Raw genomic sequence first — 21,910 nt, forward strand, 5'->3', positions numbered from 1 at the left:
TCTATTTTTGCCCCCTCCCACAATCCTCCTGTAGCCTGTCTGCATTCCACTAATGTTCTGGTGCAAGTTAGAGCTGCCTAAAAGGCAGTTGCCCAAGAGAGTTGTATACACTTTAGTTCAAGCTATTTCTTCTAGTCTCCCCGCTAAGTAAAGGAAAGGGAATGAAAAAGGAGACCTCTATTAAGAAAAGTGGAATAGAACATACAAATAATGTATTATTGCTTTAGTGCTGGTCTGGAGAACCTCATGTAACCAGGATCCTCCTTTGTGCAGGGGAATGAAATCGTGGTTTAATATTCAGAGCTAAATTGTCAGATGTTCTGTACATGTGGGAAGCACAACAACAGGCTGCCCTCAGGAGCAGCCTTGCCTCCCTGTTCCTTCCCTGTTCTGGAGAGGACATATGCTGGGCCAACCCTATAACTATCTCAGTGTGTGCCCCCACACTCACTATGGGGTGAAGTCAAGGCTCTGCCTATTCCTCACTCCTTCCTCTTGCTCCCCAAGCATGGGGGTGAGATGAGGTAGTAGAACTCTATGGAAGCTGTTTCCCCCATGCGTCTCTCTACAATGTTAGTAGCTGGCGTAACACAGTAAGGAAGCACCATATGCCCCCATACTATCCAGCATGGGTACCAGCACAGGCCATGATCTGGCCCTAAGGGAACATCTGGGTTATTTTCTTACTCACTGCAGCTTTTAATAGTATATGTTAGTAGCTCCAAGTGGCAACAATGGACATATGTTGAGGAAAAAAATAAGGCCTGAGGTCTAGATGAAAGACCATGTGCACAATTGCACACTTATATATTTTAGGCAAATACCACAAATGTGCATGCAAATATATCTTAGATATCTGATAGCTATGAGAGGCTTTGAGCAATTTCTTCTAAAAGGATACTGTTACTTTATGGATTATGTTATACTCCTTTTATGAAGCACCAAGAGTTGGAGACCAATTTTCTAAATAAATAAATCAATTAATAGCAAAGCCCAGTTTTCCAGTTTTCTGCATTCAAACTGAGCAACTCTTCCTCACAGTATCTGATGCACATGGTTATATATAACCACCTGAGAGCTCAATCCAGCACCAATAAAATAAAGGAAGCTTTGCCTTTGAATTGTATGGGAGCAGGATCAAATACAAAATGTCCATGTGTGAGCACTTTGTCTAATCCATAATAATTGGCTATGCAATTATTAGGTGTAAAATTGTGTGCATATCACAGATTTTTTCCCCAAAATGGCTAGAAATGATTACAAAACCTCCTATTATTAGTAAGTAAAAATGAATGCTCGAAGTTAGAGATAAAATAGACATGCTTGGCCATTGCCTTCTTCCCTTTGCCAATTCATTTTGTTGGTGGAGGATAGGAAAATGATAACATTTGCCAGGAGAAATAACCTCCAACCCAGACTGGAAAGCATGCTTGCTGTTTCACTAGGTTCTAGAAAAGAGAATCAAGGAGAAGCCTCACAAAAATCATAAGGAAGAGCATGAGATCCCAAAGGAAGTGACTCCCAGGAAAAGTTGAAGAGTCTGCACATAAATATAGTGGAAGGGTAGACTAGACTGAAGTCTAATACAGCACAATACAATATTAATTTTATACAGATGAAAAGCACTAATATAAGAGATATACCTATCAGAGAATAAGTAAACAAAGCCAAAATGTAAATGCATTTCATTGTTTTAATTATTTCAAATTACTTTCACGACCATGGAGACCCATTAAAATTAGTGGAGCAGTTGACCCATTGCACAAAGCATTTTTGTGAACATCTTGTGGTTTTATAATGAAACTCTAATATGGGAGTTGGTAGCAATAAATACAATAGACACATTGATTATATCCACTCTAACTGGAGGACATAGGTGGGATTGGTTGCATATTTCTGTGTGTAGAAATCAGCTCGAGGCACAGATGAAAACATTCCCCACTCTTGGCTGGAATTTTATTTACCATTTTTCCATGCTCTCCTGCCAAATAACAGGACTAAACTGGAGGAATGGCTGACTCATATGTGGGTTGCATGCTGCCCTTGTCAAAGACCACTGAAGCAGTGCAGGGTAATTAGAAGTAAAATAAAGCAAAAAATTATTTCCAGAGGAGGACTCAGTTTTCAATGAATTGGCTTTATCTTTTACACCCTCTGTGCAGGGAACTCCTTTTGACTTCAGTTGGAATTCTGCATGTGCACACATTCCGAGACCAGTCCCAATGCCTACTATGTGCATTCCTCCCAAAAAATCTTATTTCCTTAAACACAACTAAAATGACTAATGCAGCTGAAAATAATAGGCCAGTCCTGCTTTAACTGCTCTTGTCCCTGTTCTGATGAATACCCAGGTGGCATAAAGCTGCTGTAGCAATTCACTAATGTCTGACTGACGCATTGTATTGTACTTGTGTGTAAGTAAAATTGAGAATATGCCATTCTCTAAAGATTACTGTTGTTGCTTTTATTCTGACCTCAGACGAGTTATTTTCAGATACAGTGACCAGAGGATGTGAAAACACACACACGCTTCCGTATAAGGAACAACAGTTAGAGGCTGCACATTGTTTAGGTACGCAGTTTTGTTCAATATCATACCCTCCTTAACCCTGAAAAATGTAACCCAAGAATTCTTAGTAAAAACTTGAATGGAGTTTTTTTCTCTTAAAAATACTTTTGATCTCTTCCTTTCCCATATCCATGTATCTGGATTCCATGCAGTAGACATTCAACTTTTATACTATAGATGCTTTAAAAAACAAACAAACCCTGAGAAATACATGATTTTCAAATACAGTTGTGGGGGCACAGGTCCATAAAGTAAGAAGTGTGCAAAATCCAGATGATCATGTTACAAGGAATGAAAGGAAAGCATAAAAAGCAAATGCTAATATTTTCTTCCGCCTCCCTCCCCATTCAGAAGAACAGGTACATTGTGCTGTGAAAAGGCTTACTGAAGCATGCAACTTGATAATGCTTTAGGCAATACATCAAGTTCATTGAAAATTCTTTATAAAGCACAGCATTCAAAAACACTTCCTTTTTTTGTCTTCAATGTTTTTGCTTTGAGACAGATTTAAAAATAAAACCAACTAGAGATGGGTTCAGGTTGCTTGAGATCCAAAATATTCCCCAGTTCCCCCAGACTTTGGGAAAGTTTGCATCTGCATCCAAACTTGGCAGTTCGGGCACATCTTTAAAATTAAGATTTCTAAAATAGTTACTAAATTCCGACAAACGTTACATTTTATGTCATGTGTTTAATTGGCTCAATCCTTCAAGACCCTGGCCTATTCTGTCCCCAGTCCAGCAAAACACTTAAGTTCATGCATAACTTTAAGCACATCTCAGCACCTTGTAGAAACAAGCCCTGTGACTCCAAAAGTCTCTCAATAATTTGTCAGAAGAGATTACTTCCATCAGTTTGTCTTCTTGATGATCTAGGGCTATATTCTCCGATGCATACTTACACTGAAACCAATAAACCTAGTAGTGGTGGAGTAAGACTCAAGTAAAGGTGAGTAGATTCTGGCCCTTAAGAAAAGTACTGTTGCTATATCCCTGTTGCTATTGAAGTGTTTCCTTCACCACTAGTTTGTGAGCTCACTGCTGTTAGCTGATTAGGCTTGCTCTTTTCTTTATTAGTTAGATTGTGGAAGCAGCCAAAAATATGCTGTCACTTTCCAAACACAGATGTTGACAGAGTCCCCGCCCTGATGAGCATTCTGTCCAAAATGACAAGACACAGAAGGCTGGGAAAAAGGGATACATCATCTAAGCAAGGTGATCATGGTGCAGAAACTGGTAGGAACACATGCTCTCAATTATGAGTAGGATTTTCAAAAATACCTGAAAGAATTATGTGTCCTGCAAGACAATGGGAGTTGGGTGACTAACTTCCTTAGTTGATTTTGAAAATCTCTATTTATGTGATTGCTTGTTATTTTTATTTTCAAATAGATACAGGAAATTCCCTTCTACATCTGAAGTCTAAAAGTACCAATGTGGCTTACCATTAAATTTGGATTGTCAGGAAATTCAGACTGACACCACTCTGGTTTATCTCATAATTTTTCTTTTTAAAGAGTATCTGGCCTTGCTGGATCTCATTAGAAAGAGTGCAGGTCATTTAGGGTCCAAACCAGCTTCACCTAGAGTTAATGGAAAGGATTCCCATTGATTTCAAGGAGAGTCTGACCCAAATGCAGCCCCTGGAATTTGAAAATCCAGCCCAATCCTTTGGGACTGGAGCAAAGACACAGAAATACACAAGGCTGAATCACACTAATCTAGCATAGAGGGAGTCAGGCTCATAGAATCACTGAAATTGGAGAGAGAAACAAACAGTCATCTTATCCATTCCCTGCCTATATAGGATTGTTCCCTCTAACATATGTTTGAGCGCTTGTCTGTTCCAGTTTTAAAATGTTTCAGGTAATGTCACTTCCACCAAATCTCTCGGAAAACTACTGCAGTTTCATACAGCTCACTATTTTGAAACATTTCCTCATAGCCTAACTTTTGCTCAGATTCTTTCAATTATTCCTAAGCAACTTCTTTACTATCTTGGCATTTTCACCCCTCAAATTACTTGTACACACTTAAAAGCTGAAATTATCTTGCTCTTTCTTACTTTCCTCAAGAGTTCCCCCCCACCACCACCACCACAGTGACTATTATTTCTGTTGCCTGAATTCCCCAAAGGTTGAACATACCTTGCTGGTGCCTTGGACTGCTGTATTCTAGGTACAGTGACACCTGCTGGATCCACCTCTGACAAATCAGTAGGGAAGAGCAAGCAGGGGGAACCAAGTGGAATCTTTTCAAGTCTTTCCAAAAGGGTTCTGGGAGGGTGAGAAATTGACAGGTGAGGACTGAACCTCAACTCAGCATTTTTAATGCTTTTTTGACATGGTAATTTCTTTGCAAAGAAGTTACCAGGCAGGGAGAGAAAAGGATTGAATTATTTAACACAGTTTGTAGAAGCACCACATACAACTACTTCCCTCCCTCCCCTGGTCGGGGGGGTTAGTTTTGTTATATCTATCATTAATCAAGGAGAGGAAAGACTTATGGAAGCCTAATAAACAATATTTATATTTACTTACCTACCTGATTTTCTTTATTCTTGTCCTAGCCCATTCCCTATCTCCATGAGCAAGGTGATGGTCAGAAACCACTTAGATGTTAGAGTACAGCCAGGATTTGCATAAACACCAAGCCTCACTGTTGGAATTCCCTGTTCCTCAGTGGGTGGTTTGTTAGGTTTTCATAATACATGTACATGGATAGTCCTCTCTAGTCTGGCCTATAGATTCCAAGTCTTTTCCAGGATTCTTACTTTTATCACAAGATTGAAGGATGAAGCTCTCTATGCACAATCACTGCCCTGACTCCACATGTACCTTGCTTAACATAAATGCTGTTCACAGTGCTACTGTGGCTAACTTCTCACGAAGGGCCAAATCTTTCCTCTGGCAGACTCCCACTGAAGTCACTGGGAACTTGCCTGAGTAAGGACTCAGGAAAACCTGAAAGAGAACCTCAGAGTCTGGTCCAACATGAAGGGATGGTCCTTAGCTTCCTAAAAGGCACAATGATTGATAGAAATTAATTGTCACAAATGCCAACTGGCACCTGGCCCTTCTGGACTTATTACAAACAGGCTGATTTTTTGTACACGTATAGATTATTTCTTGCTGTCCTAGTGTTTTCTCACTTTTAATTTTTAGTCTGATTTTAATAAAACTCACTAAGCAGGTTTTCCCAAGTTACCATAGCGGTAGTAATAACTTTCCTCAGTCTAGAAGGCAAATCTATACTATGCTTCCTATGGCAGTCCTGGGGAATGAGACCATTTGGATAGAAGTTGGTTCACAGCATGATTGAATTGAAGGTCTCTAATTTCAGTTGCCACAAGTACAGAAAAGGGTACCAATTTCCCTTAAAGTTTAGTTCATGACCTAACCTATTTTTACTTGTTATACCAGTACATCCACATAAAAACATTCACCTCCAAAATGGTTGGTCAGCAAATAATATAAGATTATATTACATTATATACATTAATAAAGAGTATTTAATCAACCCCTTATGTGGGTTTACATTTGGATAAATAATTGGGATATTCAGCTGAACACAAATTAACATTCTTGCCTTTCATAGTTTTAGCTGTCATGTGCATATTGATATTATAATTTCATCTTTTTATATTTGAGATCTTTCAAACCATTGCTAAGTTGGATAAATCAAATGTATACGTATACCGCAGGGTCTCAATGTTTCTTTCATAGGGGAATGTTCTTTCCAAAGTTCCCTTTTTAGAAGCTGAAAAGTTACCCCAATGTTTTGCTCTGCTTTACTGCCACCCATCCGCTAACATCCTGCATCGTAACCATGTCTTTCTAGTCCAAGAAAAGTCACCAGATCCCCTTTGAAACCTGTAAACTAGGCACCATACCTAAACAATAGGGCTGTTCTTTAGCAACATGAGGGTTTCCTTCCACACAACAAAACTGTATCACATCAGAATTTAGCTATAAAGTGTCAAGATAACTTACATGATGCTGACCAGGACTTAGTGCTCATTGCAGTGAAGGATAAACTGGGTTCAACAAGCTTCATGTCAAGTAGATTAAACCTGAGTTTTACCATGACTAGCTGACACAATGTTGTACATGACTAGTCCTTGTTGGCACTAAACACAAATTCATGTTAATTAACTCATCTCGTCACAGTTGTGTTCTAACATCGAGGTCCCAAAGGGCTGGAGAAGGGTAAACATAGTTCCTATCTTTTAAAAAAGGGAACATACAGGACCCAGAGAATTGTAGACCAGTCAGCCTAACACTAATACTCAGAAAGATACTGGAGCAAAATTAAACAATCATTTGCAATACCTAGAGGCTAGCAGGATGATCAGTAATAGTCAACATGAATTTGCTAAGAGTAAATCATTCCATATCAAACTAATTTGTTTCTTTGACAGGGTTACTGGCCTAGTTGGGTGGGGGAGAAGCAGGATACATGATGTATCTTAATTTTAGTAAGGCTTTTGAAACATGATAATCTCAACCAAACTAGGGAAATGTGGTCTAGATGAATTGGGGATGCATTACTGGTTGACAAAACACACACACAGAATAATTATCAATAGTTTGCTGTCAAAATTGGAGGACGTTTCTAGCAGAGATCCATGTGGGTCTGATACCATGCAATATTTTCATTAATGGATTTTGGAGTGGAGAGTGTGCTTGAAAAATCTGTGGATGACACTAAGTTGGGAGGAGTTATAAGCACTTTGGGGGACAGGATTAGAATTTAAAATAACCTTGACCAGTTATCCAAGAAGAATTCAATGAAAACAATTGCACAGTACTACACTTAGAAAGGAAAAAAAAAATGCACAAATACAAAATGGGGAATAACTGGCAAGGTAGTAGTTCTGCTGAACATTATCTAAGGGTTACAGCGGATCACAAATTGAGTTTGAGTCAGAAATGTTATGCTGTTGCAAAAAAAGGCAAAATACACTCTAGTATAATAGGAGTGCTGTATGTAGGGCATGGGAGGTAATTCTTCTCTTCTACTCAGCACTTCTGAGGCCTCAGCTAGAGTATTGCAGTTTGAGTGTTGCACTTCAGGAAAGACATCACTATAGGGAGGCTGCCTCCAAAGTGAGCCCTCATGATCTCAGAGTGGCCCAGCAAGTGGCCCCTGCCTTGATTTCCCTCTTCTAGGGCACTCACAGTTCCCCTCTTCTTAATTGGGGATCACCTACCTGAATTTTCCACCATATGTGAAAAGGCGACCCCACCTGGAACAGCCTCTAGCATCTGGCTGCGGCAGAACAGTTCTGCCTCCGTTTCCCTGCACGTGGAGTCCCCAGTAAATCCATGTAAGCTTCCTAAATATAAATAGCCTGTTGTGGGATTAATTTATTACAAAAATCCTAGAACCACAATTCATAATTCTCAGTAAAGTCCAAACAGTACATTTAATCTTTCCAGTCTCAAAAGTCCATCAACATCACGTACAGCTCTGGCATCTCATGCCTCATTTATCACATACAGCTCTAGTATCTGTCACTATGCATCACCTCAAGCCCCCTCGCTGGGGTGCATCTTTGCCCCCTTTCATTCTCAGGTCTGCCGATAGCCCTCACCTGGAGACATCAGTGGGTTCACCACTCTATCATTCAACCCTCTCTGGCCCTCTGACTTCAGCTCTTTGGCTCAGAGAAACAGCATGGATCCACCTCTACTGCTTTCAGCCCTCAACCCTCTCTGGCCATGGCTGTCTGGCCTGGGAAAGTTTGTAGGTGACGCCCTGACTACCTTCTGCTTTCACCAGCCTGACCTGGATCCACTGTTTAGCTAGGGAACTCTCACCTCTCCCTCCTTCAGGGACATCCCTTTCCTGAAGCTCTCGGCCCAGCTCTGCTCCTGAGCTCCCTCTCTCACTCTGCTTCTCTAGATATCCGCATCTCTTCTCTCGCCCTCTCTGGACTCTTGCTTCTGAACTCTCTCTTGCTTTTGGGTCGTCTCTCATTGATAATTCCCAGGGACAGCCCTGTCCTCCTTATTATACCAAACTAAGGCACACCTGGATTACAACAAGAGAGCCGAACCCAATTTTGTTTCAAGGGCCAGTTATGCTGTTACTAAGGGGATAAATTGGAGAGAGGCCAAAGGACAGCAACAATATGATAAAAGGTTTAGAAAACCTGACATATGAGGAAAGGTTTAAAAAAATTGTACACGTGTGGTCTTGAGAAAAGAAGACTGAGTGGGGACCTGATGGCAATCTTTAAATATGTTAAGGGCTGTTATAAAAAGAAAGGTGATCATTGTCTCTGTCCATTGAAGATATTACTTCTTGTCCTTGGCTTAATCTGCAGCAAGGGAGATTTAGATTAAATGTTGGGAAAAACTTTCTAACTATAAGAATAGTTGGCCCTGGAATAGGTTATGAAGGGAGGTTGTGGAATCCCTGTCACTGGAGGGTTTTAAGAACAGGTTGGATAAACACCTGTCAGGGATGGTCAAGGTTTAGTGGTTCTGCCTCAGTGCAGGTCCTGATTAGTGCAGGAGGATGGACTAGGTTATCTCTTGAGGTCCATTCTAGCTTTACATTTCTATGATTCTGTGCTGCACTTTGTAGTGGGAAAGAGGTCCCAGTAACTGAGTTATATTTCTCTCCCTGTGAAACTTGCAGTCCCACCCAGCCCAGAGAACAAGAGATGGGGACTGGGCAAGTAACTGACCTACATCAAATTGTTTTCAATGTTTAAAACAATAATCCCTGTTGTTAGGGACTCTAGTTTCTATAATCTTTTAAAGTCCCTCAGAAGAAAGGGAGACCTTATTTTATCAGGTGGGGAGAAAGAATCTAAGGGATTGAAGTTTTGTCATCTTCAGTCCCTTCGTACACAAAATGGAAAGTAAGTATATGCATTCTAGTAACCATCCTTTGAAAACTAGGCATCTTTAAGATGTCTCAAACTGGGCCCCCCGAGCTGAGACTCCCCAAATCATTAGTTACTTTTGAAAATGTGGAGGCCTTTCAGTCTGATATGGGTTAATACTGAACTTTTCCCTTTGAAGCAAACTATAATGAAGCAAAATCCCAATTACCCAAAGATCTCGGGGGAACCCAAAAGCTTCAGATTGGCTATTCTGATTATTTAAACCTCAGTCTATGTGTTAGTGGCCTGCTCCCTCAATTATTTATGATGGAAGGTGCCCAGAAAGATGAGTTTGGGAAATAGGGCCTTACTAAATCACACTTGGTGCTCAGACTCCTTTTCTGCTTCCCAGCCCTTTTTCCTTGGGAATCTCTCCTGGCAGATAATTGGAAATTGGCCAGTAGGATTTCCTGGTTATTCAAATTTAACTTATCCAAAGCCCCCGTTGTCCAAAACAATGTCACATCCTCAGCTAACCCAAGAGAGCATGGCTCTGCTTCAGAGAACGAGTGTTATATGTGTGATTCACATAATCATGTTTGCGCTGTAACTAAACCGTTGCTTATGTGTACATAAGAGGGGGAGGATGAGGCAATACCAACTTTCAATTTCTATTGCAGCCTTAATTCCTCCACCCTGTGAGTGATAAGTCACAAAGTACTTCCTCTAAATCCAGCTTCTAACATGAACTAGCATTGACTAGATATGCACAGGGCCAAGTGGGTTTGTTTCATTCCCAGCAGATGGAAGCATGAATCCTGCGAGAATCGAAGCAGTTCCCAAACTAATCCCTCTTCCCCTCTCTGCAGCCCTATATCATTGTGTGGTCCATCTGGTGGATATCAAGCTTTGGCAGATTTTTCACATTTTTAAAATATTAAACAAGCATTTTTGCAATAAATTGAATTTGATAATATGTGAGTACATTGGTGTATTTTGCAATGATGTTTTGGATGCATTCAATGACTAAAAATACATTGTGTACAATGCAGTTACATTTATTTTGTTCCTTTTGGGAGTCACCCCCCCTTGGAACAGCTCACCTTAACCACAGTTTTTCCATCACTTTCATTGAATGTACAGTCTTTAATTTTACCTCATTTTGGCTAACCAGTGAGTATCTGGCATTCAAAAATGTTACCCACTATAAATAGAACATACATTTAATCTGCCATTTCTATTAAAGATGCTATTCTGTGCAGTGAATTACCAGTGAAGTATTACATCATAAACTTGAACCAGATGAAATATTTACTGCTTTCCTTAAACTTAAATGTAAGATCTCAATAGCAAATTAAGTTTGGGTTTTGCCAGATTAGAGATCTGATCTGTCCTAAAACTTAGAGCTGTGAGAGTTTCCAGATTTCATGATGATTTGACTAAAATATATTAAGCCCATTATCACAGTTCCTCCTTTATACATCTATTGATATTTCAAAGACTTTAGAAAATGTATATTTGTTCTCATTAACAAATTCTTCATTTTATTTTGATATTAAAGAAATAGTGGAGAGGGACTAATACTAAAATATCTTCTGTTTTAGTTTATCTGTGGTTATCACAAAAATAGCCCTGCATTCACCTTTTTTCAAATAGTGACATAATTTACAGAAACAGCCTATTCATTCTGGCCTACATAGTAATTTTCCTTTCAGAAATGATATCTCCAGCTATGACATTTAAAGGAATTATATAGAAACATGGTGCTGGATACCAAGGTATTTAGAGACTGTGAATGTCCAAAGAACTGCTGTATCTAAGTGTAAAATCAATAGGTAAAATTGAGAACACCAAAATTTTAGAAGCATATGTGCAATACTGTATCTCTAGGGAACAACTTGCAGATTTTTAAAATGCAGCATTTTAATATTTGTTGAACTGTGAAATATTGCAACCGCATTTCCTTTCTGCTTCTTACAACCAGTGTTGCATTTACCTTTTCTATGAATTTGTGTGCTGTAATGGGAGGGGCTAAATCACAATGCTATCCTGTGAAGATGGCTGACTCCAGCTGTTTAGGCTGGCTGTAAGTTCAAACCCATCCGTTGCTAGATAGCTAAATGCTTTTTGGTGAATTTTTCTCTTGACCCTTTCTTATGGCTCAGGATTAAGATTCAAGGGTTTGTATGCAGAAAGATCAATACTAGTGCTCCTGGAGCAATGAGCTGTAGAACTACTGCACTGCCTATTTTAACTCTAATTAGACACATTAAGCATCATTAAATAAGAATCCTCTGGCCTGATCAGCTAACATTTGAAAGTCATGTTAACGCTGGTTCATGAATTCTGGTGAATGTTTTGTAATTAATTCTGGGCATACCTAGTTGTGCTACATGAGCAGTGCACAAGTCCCTTAAGTAGAGCAAGGCAGAACGTGAACTTTTTTCTCATTTTCACCATTTCTTTGGTTGACACTCAAAGATTAAATTATATCAGTCTTCTGAAGTGTTATTATCCCTTAGAATCTAAAACCATCCTGTAAAGGTTTCCATTCGATGTATTATCTGTAAAGAGCTCATTTTCTTTAGAATGAATTTACGAGAATCTTGGATATTAATTCCAAACACTAAAATACTTGTAAAAGACATCATGTCAATCTTGCCTTGTATATAAAAAGTTCAAGTTCAGTCAGAGCAAAATTCATCTTCACATAAAGATTTGATGTTGGTATTTTGAAGGAGTTAGACTTTAAAAAAAATGCTACTGGAAATCTGAAATGCAGTCAATTAACAGAGAAGACACTATACATAAGTCCAACAAAAGAAATATCAATATTGTAAGATAAAGGTAATTTATCAATTAAGTGTACAATTGTTATAAAAATGTATTCATAGGTCCCAACATAAATGCAGTAACAACCTATCTCTTTGTTCTCCTTAAATACGTTTAATAGGAATAGAAGTATCACTCTACAGTCTAATTCCTGAAAGAGCTTGACAGCAAGCATGGTAGTGAAGAGGATAGGTCCATCAAGGGATAATAGTCAGGATGGGCAGGGATGGTGTTTCTAGCTTCTGTTTGTCAGAAGTTGGGAATGGGCGATAGAGGATGGATCACTTGATGATTACCTGTTCTGTTCATTCCCTCTGAAGCACCTGGCATTGGCCACTGTCAGAAGACAGGATACTGGGTTAGATGGACCTTTGGTCTGATCCAGTATGGCTGTTCTTATATGGTATTGTGTTAAGAGAATACATTACTCTTTTGGCTAGCAAGGGGGAATGCTAAGGGACAGGTTACCTGTGAAAGCATAAAGGAAATTAGAGGAAACTTTGCAAGCTGAGGCTGAATCCACATAAAACCAAGATTATATTGGTAGACTAGAGGAAGATGTGGGGAAGATGTGCTGGGGGACATGGAGCTTTGTTATTGTAGTGAGTGGGTAATTATCACAGTGAGATAAGTAGATTATTATATTGTATCTTGAATTTGTTCATCTATTAGGCCTGATCCAAAGTAATTAAAGTCAAAGAGAGCCTTTCTATTAACTTCAGTAGGCTTTGGATCAGGCCCATTGTGAGTTTTAAAAATGTAAAAGTACATACAGAGTTTGAGATGAACACTTAGGGCCAGATCCTAGTACACTTACTCATCACGTTGAGGGGTTCCGTACTCCACAAGTAGTTTCTCTGAAGTCAGTGGGGCTACTTGTTGAACAAAGTAGTACTTAGTGTGAGTCAAATTACAGAACTCCGACCCTAAATAAAAAACTTTGTGGAAGTACATGTGCAAGGTCTAAGGAAAGCTCTTTCTTTAAAACAAAAAAACCAACCAAACAAAAAAACCACCCCACTCACTGAATTAGATAGAGCAGCAGCAAAACTGCTGAAGATTTAGGTAAGAGTGTCCAAATTATTTTTACTTTAAGTTTGCCTGGAATCACTTTATCACTGTGCTTCATCATTTCACTTGGAAAGTTTGTCTGAGCCCAGGCATGATCTTAGGACTCAAGTTTTCCTAGCACGTGGAAGTAAATATGATGGTCATTGTGCAGGGTAATGATCTTATATTTCTTACAGCAGCTCCTGTGGCTTGCTAGTTCTTGGGAGTAAGTCATACATCCTGCCTTCTAGGCTGGAGGACATAATCTCAACATGCCAGTCATGAAAAATGACTGTCCTGTAAGGAATAAAGGTGTCTGATATTTAATTGTGTAGGGGCCTTAAAAGAACTGTACCAGCTATGTGATTTATAGAGTTAAGTTAAGAATGTCCTTAGTGGACACACAATTTGTATGTGATTATAACTATATTTTCAAATATGATGTATGATGTTGTGCTGAACTTATGGGCAAGCCCTGATGTTTATATGCATAAAAATTGAGGACAGAGTATACAAGCAACTCTTTCTTTTCTCACAGTTTGGAAAAGGATAGCCAACAGAGGATGACAAAAGCTGCATTTCAAAGGTGTTATGGTCCCTAAAATCAGACCAGAAGGAAACAAAACAACTTTTCTATAAATCCGGGAGTCACTTCCAGGATAAATTGGGAAAGAAGGGTGCACAGAGACACACAGCACTTGGGACATTTGTTATGGAACTAACAGGACACAGATACTGAGGAGAGACAGCCTTACCTCTCAAAAAGATATAAATGGTATTGCATCTAAGTTATAGGACTGTGATATCCATATCTGGTAAATTAAGGCTTTTGTCTGCTCCATGATATTAGTCTGAGGTTTGTTTATATTAACTAATTTTTATTTTTAATTCTGCTTTGATTTCAAACAATCTGAATCTGAATTGGTGATTGTTAAGCTAGATGATATTCAGTGCTAGGCACTCCTGGAGGTCCTCGGTACAGTCCTGAGATGGGCTACACTTTGCAAGGGAAGGCAAAGATGCTGCTAAGCTTCATGTCTCCCCCAGTGCTTGTGACGGTGGTGCAAGGCAGAGCAGTCACAGGGTGCTCTAGTTCCTGACAACAAGAATGGTCCCTTAGGCACCATTCTGGCTGCAAGAGATCAGTCCTTGTGGAATTGCAAAGCTAAGGATTTCCCCTTACTGGGGAAATCTTCAGCTGTCCTGATAGGGAAACTTTAAAGTCATTTTGCATCACACTGGTGGAATAAAGTAACATGAGTAGGGGCTGAGGATGTGGCTCAGCATCTGTGATTCTCCACTGCCTTGCCCCTTAGGTAGTTTCTCTCCTCTGGGCAAAAAGTGCATGTAAGCTGCTACCAAAAATGGTCTTAATTTTACAGTCAATTCTAGGGTGAAGGAACTATCTATCTGTGAGCACTATCCCCAACAGGAGCCACAAGGAAGATGGCATAAGCCACTATGTACATGGGGAAAGCTGTAAGGCTGAAAGAGTGGTAGGTTTGGAGAGATGACACATACTAAACTTTATTCCTATAAGTGACCTGATTTTCAAATATTTCTAATTTGCAATGTACTTAATAAACTATCTGACTAGTTTAGGCCAAATCCAAACTTTTAACAGTAAAGGCAAAGAATGTTGAGAGGCTGATGTCTCAGCACCTGTAGAAGAGAGAGAGGGAGGTTTTAAGTGCACATCCTGCAACTTTTCACCATCTGCATATAGAGTAGAACAGCAATACTGGCTGAAGCTGTTTTCCCTTCAGTCTGCATGTAGAAAAGTGGACTCACCACAAGAGCCCCTCCTCATGCGTGGACCTGGCATAGCAGCCTCTCTCCTCTTTAGCACCTCCAGCTGATGGCTACTCTGGAGTGATCTCTCTTCCTATAACTCAGCCTTCCAGCCAGGTCATGATTTAGTCCCACACCATTCAGATTAACAACATCCAACAAATAAAAGTCCAAACATCCTTTCAAAAGGAGAATTCGTCCCCAGCTTTGTGCCACATGGTCCTTATCCCCTATTTGCTCAAGGTTTTCCCATGTTCTTAATGGTTTCAATCAGGGGACAGAAGGGACTTAACACCTTCCCTGATACTCGTACCTGCAGTGAGCAGGCAAGGTCTTCTGTTCATATGCACCCTGCTACCTCTCTGGGCTTCTTCCCCTCATAGCTTTTTACCAGGCCTATTCCCCGCTACTTTTCTAGGTTTATCCTTGTCTCAGGGCCAGGACTCACAACTGGAATTCCCCAGTAAATCTCCACCCAGAAATATAAACAAACTTCCTTCTGTGCTCCTCGGGTTTCACCTGTCATCCCTCTTAAGTTTCCCTTGAGCAGTTTCTCAGTTAACAACCTCCCAGGGCTCTTTCTCAGGAAATCCTGATCCTATCCCTTTCATCAGGGCTTCCCACCAAAGCCTACTCCACTCCAATAGCTGCCTTGTCTTTCTCCTGGCGGCTTACTGGCATTCTGTATTCCAGAAAGGATCCCAAGTTTTACTCTTTCCCCTTGATTCTCCTGATTTCCCTATTCTCTAGTCCTAGAGAGTGACTGCCAAGTTCTTCCCTTTCCTCTCTAGACTTCCTCACTTTAAACTAGCCACCCAGCTCCTTCCTCAACTCGGACTCAACTTTCAATTAGTCCTGGCCCATGCTCCAGGTGCAACCTAGTAAGTTCACCGGCCTCTCAGGCCCACATTAACTCTTTTATTGTCTGTGCGGAGTAAACACCTCATCACACTGTAAAGTAAAACATACATGACAAGAGTTGTATAAGAAGGGCAGCTCTGTGCTGTGTAATGGTGCTTAGATGCCATGATTTGAATAGATTCATAGATTATAAAACTAGAAGGGAACACTGATCATCTAGTCTGACTTCCTGTTTAACACAGGCTGCAGAACTTCCCTGAATTAATTCCAGATTGAACTAGAGTGTAGCTAGTAGCAAAATGTTCAATCTTGATTTTGAAGTGTTCAGTGGTAGAGAATCCATCACAGCCCTGGTAAGTTGTTCCAATTGTTAATTACCATTGGATGTTAAAAATTTGCACCTTATTTCTAGTCTAGATTTCTATAACTTCAATTTCCAAACATTGGATCTTGTTACACCATTGTCTGATAGTTTGAAAGCCTTCTATTATCAAATTTATGTTCCTCATGTAGGTATTTACAGACTATGATCAAGTCACCCCTTAATCTGGTCTTTCATAATTAAATAGATTGAGCTCCTTGAGTCTTTCAGTATAAAGCATATTTTGAAACCCTTTATCATTTTCATGGCTCTTCTCTGAACCATCTCCAATTTTTCAACATCCTTCCTGAATAGTGGACATCAGCATGAGACACAGTATTCCACCAGTGTTTGCACCAGTGCTAGATAAAGACACAGTAGAGCCTTTCTACTCCCTTCTTGATAATCACCTGTTTATACATCCAAGGCTCATACCAGTCCTTTTGGCCACAACATTGCACTGGGAGCTCATGATCAGCTGATTATACACCAGGACTTCCAAGTCTTTTTTCAGAATCACTGCTTCCTAGGATAGTGACTATCTTTTAAGTACAGCCTGCCTTATTTGTTCTTAGATGTATGATGTAACATTTGGCTGAATTGAAACACATTGTTTGTTTGTGCCCAGTTTAGCAAGCAATCTAGATTGCTCTGTATTATGGACTTGTCCACTTCATTATTTACCACTTCCTTAATATTTGTGTCGTCTTTAAACCTGATCAGTGATGGATTTCATAAAAGTGTTCAATAGCAAAGAGCCAAGAACCAATCCCTGCAGGACCCCACTTACAATCATATTTTATGGCCTATCAGATAGTCCATTTTTAATCCATTTTATATGGGCCATATAGATTTTGTATTGTTTTAGTTACTTAATTGAAAATGTCATGCAGTATAAAGTCAAATGCCTCACAGATATATACACAAATAGCCCAGGAGAACACGCTTCCATACAGGAAAAAAAAACCCCACTGACCCCATGCTCCTAGCCCCTCCCCTACCTAGAACCCATATGGAGTATCAAACAATTACAACCAATACCTGACGAGGACCACATCCCAAAAGAAATCTTTTCTGAACACCTTCTTCTGGCCTTAACACAATCCCTGAACCTTGCCAAGCTCATCATCAGAAGCAAGTTCCCCACAGACCAGAGCAGACCAACTCAAAGAGGCAGCAGACCCTGTCAGAACAACAGATGCAAAACCTACAGACACATCTCCACTCCTGCAAGGATCAATACCCATCCCAACACACCTTTCAAGATCCATGGGCCCTACACATGCCTGTCATAATATGTGTTGTACCTTGTCCAATGTACCAAATGCCTCAACAACTATGTGGGTGAATCAATCACTACACTCTTGAATGAATTCACACAGAAAAATGATTAAAAAAAAAGACAAAACCCCTGTATTAGCCATGGGCATACACTTCCCCGAATGATCTCTCCATAACTGACCTATCATTCCTCGTCCCCAAAGGAAACCTGCACAACACCTTCAAAAGATGAGCCTGGGCATTTAAATTCATAACTCTGCTGAACACAAAAAAGGACTTAACAGAAACACGGGTTTTATGGCCCATTACTACAACTTAGCTTTTAAGGTCAGAAGGGACCATTATGATTGTCTAGTCTGACCTCCTGCACAACACAGGCCACAGAATCTCACCCACCCACCCACTCCTGTAACAAAGCCCTAACCTATGTCTGAGCGATTGAAGTCCTCAAACCGTGGTTTAAAGACTTCAAGGTGCAGAGAATCCTCCAACAAGTGACGCATGCCCCACGCTGTAGAGGAAGGTAAAAACCCCCAGGGCCTCTGCCAATCTGCCCTGGAGGAAAATTCCTTCCTGACCCCAAATATGGTGATCAGCAAAACCCTGAGCATGTGGGCAAGACTCACCAGCCAGACACCCAGGAAAGAATTATCTGTAGTAATTCAGATCCCACCCCATCTAACATCCCATCACAGGCCACTGGGCATATTTACCTCTAATAGTCAAAGATCAATTAATTGTCAAAATTAGGCTATCCCATCATACCATTTCCTCCATAAACTTATCAAGCTTAGTCTTGAAGCCAGATATATCTTTTGCCCCCACTGCTCCCCTTGGAAGGCTGTTCCAGAACTTCACTCCTCTGATAGTTAGAAACCTTCATCTAATTTCAAGTCTAAACTTCCTGGTGGCCAGTTTATATCCATTTATTCTTGTGTCCACTTGGTACTGAGCTTAAATAATTCCTCTCGCTCCCTGGTATTTATCCCTCTGATATATTTATAGAGAGCAATCATATCTCTTGTAACATGCTCTGCTGCCTACTAACCCTACATTGTCGTGTGACTCCCCATCTAGTTTCAGGGATAATTCTTCAGTGTTCACATTATTGAAATTACCTACTATATACTTTGTTTTTCCTTGGCTTATTCTGAGCCCATGACTCTCTAACACATTTCTCAAGATCTTCTTCTAAACTATCTTTCTTCTCACTGCATAGAATGATGTAATCTGCAAACGACATGAACCAAGGTGCCTCCTTTTGTATGTTCCCTCTGAGGGTATCCAGATTGAGACAAGAAAGGGCTTAGTGCTGATGCACTCCCACCTTTACCAATAATTTGTCTGTTTCACCACTAGAAGTTCTGACTATTGACTTTGCACCTAAATACATGGTGTGAACAAGCCACATGAACAATACTGGTACCGTTTTCTCCCTTAAATACCACCAGATGACTTCTCTTGGAACTTGCTCAAAAGTCTTTTCCAGATCAGTGAACACCATGTGAATATTTTCCCCTTTCTCTCTAAATCATAGTGACAAAATATCATAACCAAAATAATTCTGATAATGCTGCTTGAGTTTTAGAACATCTCAAATATATTCATGCCCTTTGTCCAGAAGCATACACCTTTCACACAACATACATTTTGTAATCATTGCTTCCCCCCGCCCCGCCACATGAAATGAAAGTAAGTTATATTACAGTTTAGATATGTCAGTTTTAACCTGGGTGCTCAACGTTTGCATATCCAAGCAGTTGAAAGCAACCCGGAACAATGTAATAATTCTTTTTAGAAAAATTGACTAGTTGCCACAGGGAATTTGTTTCTGTCATTTGAGGATATATGGAAAATAGCTGCAACCTGTTATAGCTTTCAGTTCAATGCAAGCCACACAGAACAGGCTGATTAGGTATTTACCACTGACTGAAAATAGTTATGTGCATATTCAGGACAACCAGCACAAAATTTATAAAGTATTAACATGGTGGTGGGAATGGTGAAGAAAGAGAAAATAAATCTGCTTCCAAATACCTTGCTGAATGCTTCTTGTTGAATTTTTGTCCTTACCATTCTGAGAAAAATAAATGACGTCATCAATAAGGGACTCTTCACCAATGAATCCATTTCTAGATTGTTATGGTATTGTAGAAATATATGGAATATATTAGTCTTTTAGTCTGAATCCAGAGGTCACAAATCCCTCACCAATGTAATTACTCGCTAACTGGAAAGTTCTAATTCCACAGCTGCACCCGTCTGGCCAGAATGACCCGCCAACGACTGAATGAAGTGTCTGTCACAGTGTGAGACGGCTGCAGCTTCAGCATTAAAGGAGTTTGTTATGTGGCTTTTTGAGAAAGAATAAGAATTAAATGGAAAATATATTGAAAGTCAGAGGCTAAGAGAAGCAATGTCTGAAACAGAAATATGCTATAGACACCACAAATGATATCTCCCCCCTCACACACTGCTCTGTTTATAGCTTGGTAAGAGAAAGTGAATCTGTGGCATGGAAATGAAACTGGCAGTCCTGTAGAATCAGAGAGATTTTCAGCTTCTAAAGAGAAAATATGATCAATTTAAAATATAAGTGCTAGTAAGTTTTATCCACAGTTTGGGATATTATGTTGGCAGTAGCCAATGGAAGAATAAATTCAAGCACGTTAACTGGAATGAATATTTTCCCCTTCATCTGGAATGCAGGGAAATCCTTTACCACAGGGAATGAAAGGGAAGACATGCCTTACAAAAAGGGAAAGTTTCTGTGGATTTCACTGGGAACTGGAGAGTGGAAATAAGGAATTTCATACATCTCATGAGTACTGAATAGAAATATCAATGTGTAATATGATGTCCAGCCTCTAAACCCAGCTGTTTAAATAAGGCTTATAATAGAACAGCAGTAAACTGTTTCCCAGTATGGTAAATTTAAGTGACCAAAGCATCCCAGTTCCAGTTAGGTTGTCTGGTAGGTTCTCTATTTGTTATTAACTTTAAGAAGTGCCATAGACTCCTTATGCATTGAACTGTTGGCTGAGTAAGGTTCCCATTCTGAGGAAGGATCGTCTAGAGAGCCACAATTTACCTCGGGCAGTGTAGGTTCAATTCCATCTCATCCCAGTTCCCCATTTATAAAAAAGGGATAACGCTTCCCTACCTCACTACTGTCTTGAGATGATAAAAATCAATTAATGATTGATATTCAGGGGATATACATAGAAACCTGCTGTAAATATGGTTACAGCTAAACTGATTTTGGCCAACTTCTGTGGATGAGGCGGAACCATGTTAAAATGTGCTTTCCCCTAGGACCTTAGCTCGGCCACACCTGCTTATCTAAACCATGTAAAATGTAACGGAAATGTTGTTTAAATATGGCTCTCTAATCCAGTGAAGGGCCTCAATGCAGGTGGGGGGAGGAAGGGCTAAATGAATTGAGGAAGTTATACCCTATGAGGGATTTAAATATTCATAAGCACAGGAGGCAGTGGAAGAGCTGAAGAAACACACAGAGGGTAACAACAATTACAGCAGCCTTGCTGTGTCATGATTTCTGCTTCTGATTTAGAATGTGATTTATTTTGGTGACTGTGAAGTAAGCGGAGGCCAGAAGAACAGACTAGCAGAGGAAGATGGAACAGAGGGGAAGTATGTTTAACTTCCATACAAATTTTTGAAGTACATTCTTGTTTTATAATTATCTAAGATATAAAAAGAAAAAGAGGGAAAAGTGGGAAGCCCCCAAAACAGTCCTGTCAGTCTGATGGCCTCAGAGAGATTATTTTGTATAGGTTCTTATACTGCCCTAATCCTGGAATCTGAGTGCCTTGCAGTATTGCAAAGTCACAAGACTAACATCTGTCATGAGTGGTTTGTCCTCTCTTCCCCCAAAAGAAAAACTTTGTGTGCGGTGGAGTGTATAGTTTTGGTAGGGTTTTAGTTTTTACATGTACAAGTTGCTGTGTTTTAGATTTACTTGGGCTGTTTCAAGAAGTTTTATCATATGTGACTGGGATACAGAATGAGACAATTCCTTCCCCATTCTGTCTCCTTCTGAAACAATGACACAGAGCACTTCAGAGATTGGGATATTTTTACTTTCATTCAGCTGCTTTCAGCATGAGCAAAGCAGTATTGAGGAATAGTGCAGAGCATACATGGAGACAGACAACAACTTTGTGGAAGGAAAATCATATAGCAGAGGAGAAGGACAAGAGGAGGAGGGAGAGAGAGAGAGAGAGAGACAAACATACAAACACAAAATGAGGGAAGAAGAAAAGATACAGAGAGAAAAAGGATTTTCCTACCTTGAGTGGCTGAGC

The 21,910-nt window shown here is 39.9% G+C and overlaps 1 long non-coding RNA gene across 25 annotated transcripts in view; it reads right to left on the reverse strand.

Annotated features, from left to right (window-relative positions):
- Positions 1 to 21,910, reverse strand: part of LOC125636788 (uncharacterized) — a 409,942-nt gene that overhangs the window by 18,428 nt on the left and 369,604 nt on the right. For 18 of the 25 annotated variants that reach the window (XR_012668517.1, XR_012668515.1, XR_012668505.1 and 15 more), the window contains one exon: positions 4,716 to 4,844. The exons of 5 other annotated variants lie outside the window; for them this stretch is intronic. This is a non-coding gene — a long non-coding RNA (uncharacterized LOC125636788). 2 more of the 25 variants (XR_012668514.1, XR_012668519.1) reach the window with 2 other exon arrangements.

Source organism: Caretta caretta, chromosome 5 (genome assembly GCF_965140235.1).
Source record: "Caretta caretta isolate rCarCar2 chromosome 5, rCarCar1.hap1, whole genome shotgun sequence".
NCBI classification, from domain to species: Eukaryota; Metazoa; Chordata; order Testudines; family Cheloniidae; genus Caretta; species Caretta caretta.